Source organism: Capsicum annuum, unplaced genomic scaffold, assembly GCF_002878395.1.
Source record: "Capsicum annuum cultivar UCD-10X-F1 unplaced genomic scaffold, UCD10Xv1.1 ctg49092, whole genome shotgun sequence".
Classification (NCBI taxonomy): Eukaryota; Viridiplantae; Streptophyta; class Magnoliopsida; order Solanales; family Solanaceae; genus Capsicum; species Capsicum annuum.
In genome coordinates this window covers 927-6,558 of record NW_025856852.1, presented here as the reverse complement: position 1 = coordinate 6,558, position 5,632 = coordinate 927, and the positions used below count along the sequence as shown (strand labels likewise).

At 37.9% G+C, this 5,632-nt stretch overlaps 1 long non-coding RNA gene across 1 annotated transcript; it reads left to right on the top strand.

Moving 5' to 3' along the window:
* Window positions 1–2,223: 2,223 nt before the first annotated feature.
* Window positions 2,224–3,885, top strand: LOC124892632. The gene is made up of 3 exons (XR_007050353.1): window positions 2,224–2,510; window positions 2,619–2,733; window positions 2,896–3,885. It is a non-coding gene; the product is annotated as an uncharacterized LOC124892632 (long non-coding RNA).
* Window positions 3,886–5,632: the final 1,747 nt, after the last annotated feature.

Sequence of the window (5,632 nt, the reverse complement as noted above, 5' to 3'; positions counted from 1 at the left end):
AGTACTAGTAACAATCATCATGTGTCATATCTGATAATCGTATTTTTGATGTCGAGTCAAAACGGATATAAATTACGCCTGATTAGCATCATACCAGCTAATTTTAATACCTAAAACTTTAAAAGCAGAAAAACACAGAATCCAAAGATGCCGTGAAATTACAGAGAAACTGGGAAGAGGAAGACACGTACCAGAACTATTAGTGAAATCAGCAGTCAAGTCTGAGAAACCAAAATTTTGAGGCATCTCCCCAAGAAATCCAAATGAAGTAGTGTCAACATCCAAAAGAGGTTCATTAAGAGGTTGCATGTTAGACTCCACACTACTAAATGATGAAATAGATGCATCACCCATTGCAAAACGTGACTCCAAGTAACTGCCGTGAGGACCAAAGGCAAACGGAGAATTCCCACCATAGACAGGTTCTTTCTTAATAATCCTCCCATCTATTGTTTGTCTCAACCCCATGTTAGAGGGCTAGCCCAAAATCATATTAGGAGGAACATCAATTTTTCTGCTTTGAGAAGGAATATCAACTGCTGTTTGTATGCAAGAGAGAACAGATGAGCTGTTGTTACTGAATGCATTGGGTCTATCAGCACGTATAGGTTCATGCATTATGCCATTAGTTTTGTAGCAGTTCCAACATTTTCAGCAGCACCACAAGTTGAATTTTGATGCACTGCAGTAAGGAAAGAAAACTTAAACATTAACTTGAGACAATAACACAAGCTTCTCAAATGCAGGTTCTAGCAAGAACAAAGATAACAAGCAAATAGAAGGCAATGAAGATAAGGATAAGTCTAGACGAGCTTAGGGACAGGCTCCAAACTGAACACAGTGCTCGTCATTCTTGTTGCAGATAAGATCAGACAACTTATTATTTTAACGTTAAGAGTTTCTTGTAGAGGGTGATGAATCCATTTTGCAACTTTGGAGGCCTTGTAAAGCACAGAAAGTCTCATTTTGGTAAAATCATTAGCAATATTCATAAGTATATCTGTTTCTGCATGAGTCATCAAAGTAACCTCTCAAAAGTTCATCATTCCTCCGCTGTTGCATGTCATTCTTAAGAAACTTTGTTGTCGAATCAAACAAATGTGTTTTTCTCACACAAATAGCCTAGTTGGTGAAGTTCAGTGGGTTTTCTATTTTCACACACAAATAGCCCCGTTTGTATTCTCGGAGTCTCAGTCCACGCTCCAGTTGAGCCTGACACGAGGGTGGATGAAAGTCCCACATTAATTGGGAATTGATTCACGGTCTACTTATATGAACTTGAGCAATTGTCCCCACTTGAGCTAGCTTTGAGGTTGAGTTTGGTCCAGGTATCACATATTTAAATGGTATTAGAGCCAGGTCCATTCACGTTTGAGCTCCCGGACCACACTCTTGTTGGGTCTGGGCGTGAAGGTGGTGTTAGAGTGGGTGAAAGTTCCACATTGTTGGGGAGTGAACTGTCGGTCTTCTTATATGGACTTGAGCAATCCTCCCTTCATATGCTAGCTTTTGGGGTAGAGTTAGGCCCAAGATCCTTTCTTTACACAATTAACCATCTTTTCTTACATTGGAAACGGACAGAGCATTTGTAGAGAATGTTTTTAACCTGAAGGGGATCAGGTGGGTAGAACCTGGGAGCATTAAAAAAGTACTAAGCAGATGGAATGGGGATGTAAATGTAATAAAAGAGGAGGTATGGAAAATTGTTCAACATGTATATGGTGGACAGTTTGGACAGAAAGAAACAAGGGTTGTTTTGAGGATGTCCAGAAGATCAACATGAATAGTTTAGCACTTCTTTATTTTTGGTGTAAACACGATGATTAGCTCTAACAGAAGACATCATTGATGTGCTAGACTGTTTATAGGAAATAGAAAGACAGAGTAAGATGTAATACTTTTTGAAGGTGGACATCATTCTTGTTGTCTAGGGATTTGAACAAAGATGAAAAGAGCTCTATATAAAGGACAGGGGTGACTAATATGACAACTCTTTTTTTGGATGGAACATAATTTTTGTTATAAGATATGGAAGATATGAAGATAGGCCAAAATGTTCTCAACTAACAGACTTTGAAAATTAAGAGCCAAAGAACGCTAAACAATGGGTGTAACTCAAATCTATTTGAATAAAAGGAATACTAACTCTGAGCGAACAAAACACACTCTCCAGTAGTCCAGTAAATGCAGTAGATCTTAAAATCCCACTACTAAGAAAATTAATTTAAATGCTGCTTTAGATTAGAAAGTCACCTTGTTATATTATGTGTTCAGTGGGTTCTCATTTATACTGCTCATCATATTTTCTGCACTATCTTTTCAACATTTTCTCTGAAGTCTATAATTTACTCTTCTTCACTTTGAACTTGGGCTCTGCAGGGCTTTGCATCTTGGACTTCTATATGTTGGTTCACTTGTAGTACTTCTTGTGTATTCTATCCTGTATGGTCTGACAGCAAAGGAATCAAACTGGCTTGGGGCTACAACATCAGCTGCCGTGATAATCCTTGGTAGTTCATTTCCTACATATATCTGTCTCCTTTTCTGACTTATATTGTGAAATAATTTCTTATTTCATTGTGGTAAGTAATGAATTCACTAGCTTTTCATTCAATCAGATTGGAACTTGGGAGCATGCTTGTATGGTTTTAAGCTTCTGAAAAGTTGAGTCATCGTACTTTTTGTTGCCGGTACATCTCGGGTGTTCCTGATCTGTTTTGGAGTTCATTACTGGTTTGTTGTTAACCCATGCTAATTCATTTTCTTCCATAATCAAGTCTTCTTATACTTGTGGCATATGCATCCCTTTTAATATTAGTTGTTGAATAGAAACTTCTAATCTTTTGTTATCAAAAAAAAATCTTCTAATATTTTACTGCAACAATTTTGTTTCAGGTACTTTGGACATTGTATCAGTTATGCAGTTGTAGCATCTGTGCTGTTGGGTGCTGCTGTTTCACGGCATTTATCAGTTACAGACCTATTATCAGCTAGACGAGATGCCTTGCAGAGCATAGTTATCCGACTTAGAGAAGGTTTCCGCAGAGAAGACCAAAATAGCTCCGCAAGCTCTTCTTGGTAATGCAACTGTGCCTTGCACTGGTGATGGCAGTACCTGGAATAACATTGAGGGGATTAATAGTGATAAGAGTATAGACAGTGGAAGACCAAGTCTAGCTCTACGTAGTAGTTCCTGTCGTTCAGTTGTTCAAGAGCCTGAAGTAGGATCATCATATGTTGACAGAAATTTAGAGCATAATAGTTCATTGGTTGTTTGTTCTAGCAGTGTCCTTGAAAGCCAAGGCGGTGATTCTAGTACATCCACTTCTGCAAATCAACAGATACTGGACTTGAATTTGGCACTTCATTTCAAGAAAAGTTGAGTGATCCCAGGATTACATCTATGTTAAAGCGGAAAGGAAGACACACTGATCGTGAATTAGCTAATTTATTGCAAGATAAAGGGCTTGATCCTAATTTTGCAGTGATGCTGAAGGAGAATGGATTGGACCCAATGATTCTAGCCTTGTTGCAGACAAGTAGTTTAGACGCTGATCGAGAACATCGCGACAGTAACCCTCCTGTCACTGATTCAAATGATGTTGAGGATGTGTTACCTAATCATATTTCATTCTCGGAAGAACTTAGACTCCAAGCATTAGGAAGTGGCTTCAACGTTGCAGAGTAATGTTGCATCATGTAGCAGGAACTCCAGAGCGAGTATAGCTTCTTTTCAGTTTAATCTTCATTCTTGAAACCGTCATTGTGGCTATCTTCCGACCAAAGACAATAAAACTTTTGAATGCTACACACCAACAGGTAAGAAATGCATTAGTACTTTTAAAGTTCAGTTTAGTGTATTTGGAGTACGGTGCAGCTAAAATGTACTCCATATGGTTGTATTTTCCATTTTCTAACAAAATTTAGCGAACGACTTTCTGTAGTTTGAATTTGGCATCGCGGTTCTCCTTTTGTCTCCTGTTGTCTGTTCTATTTTGGTCTTCCTACGGTTGCTGCAGGCTGAAGATTTGTCCATGACTTCAAAGCCTCAGAAGGTATTTACATTTTTGGTTCTTTGCCTGCGATTATCTGTTTTTAGTTGTTTTTTATCCCAAGTATCTTGTTGCTATTTGAGGTTTTGGTTATGATAACTTTATGCCATTGTTACTGGTGAAACTTTGTCATTTCATCAGTTATTTGCCTGGAAATCTTGTTTTCAAGTGTATCATTGTCTCTGTGCAGTTTTCTAATGTTGATTGATTGTGATTTCCAAAGCTCTCGTATATTTTTATGCTCCCTACGTTGGTTTCTATGCTTCTTTTCTTTTCCAAGAGTGATTGTCTTTAGGTTCTGGGTTTCAGAACTAGTTCGGGCTCTTCTCCCTCTTTCTCTCTTGCATTCTAAATATTAATCTTAATTTTTCATGTGTTCACCTGTGATGTGAGGGATAACGTTTTGTTCTATGGTGCACAAGAATGTTTAGGCCGCTAGAAACCCAGACTAAAGTTTTTTGTGCAGTTAAGGGGGTATGTTCTGCTTGTTTAGCTATGCTGGACCTTTAAACAGTTGAATTATAGCTCTAGCTCCAACTAGGTGTTCAAGATCAGCTTATGTTATTCCTAAGAGAGGTCAGGTGAAATAAGAGAAGAGAAGATGCTTTGATAATTTGACAATTGATGGTTGATCACGTTTATAGGTATCAAAAATAGGACACTTGATATTCTTACAGTGACCTCTCTTTCTGATCACATAGCTGTCTGACTAGTGGACATCCACTTTTAACTTAATGATGGGCTTACCAGTGCAGTACTATAAACATCGAGATTCACTTTAGCATCATACTTTCTGAAGGCAGTCTGACCTGTTGTCTCCTTGCATTAGATGCTCAGTGTTTCTACTATCAATTTTTGGGTAAAATTTTCTACATTGTTGCAGTATGGCTTTATCGCTTGGATGCTGAGCACTTGTGTTGGTCTTCTGCTTTCATTCTTAAGGTAAACCCTTCTGGTATTATTAATTTTGTGTGTCAAGTTACAGAAGCAACTTATATTGCATATATTCTATTAAAACATACTCATTGCAAACATTTAGATTAGTGTGAAGAAGTTTCCTTTAGACACACGAAGTCCAGTTTGTGATTGTCACGATCCAAATCTCCCTAAGCCGTGATGAACCCTAACTCTACCCATCAGGTGAACCAGTTTAAAAGTAATCTAGAATTGACCACATTATCAAGACATTATGGCGGCAATGAAGTACAATAGAATAATGAGAAAAGACCAAATCACCCCTAATCTTATACGTCTGAACTTTAGCACTTTAACTTTACAAATATTTAGATACCCCTAAACAACTTTCAAGTGAATTAAATACTACCCTAACATTATAATACCATTCTCACAATGTAGAGTGCATTACACATGTGCCATATCATTGTCGTGTCAGCACCACATCATTGCCACGTAAGAGCCACATCAATTTTTTTTAAAAGGGAACCCCACTAATATGTATATTATGTATGTATTAAAAAAAATAGAAAAGAGAAAAGGTAACCCACACCATTCCCCCACTTCCTCCTTCTTCTTCAAACCCCCCCCTCCACCTCCAACCACCTTCTTTATTCTTATGCAAC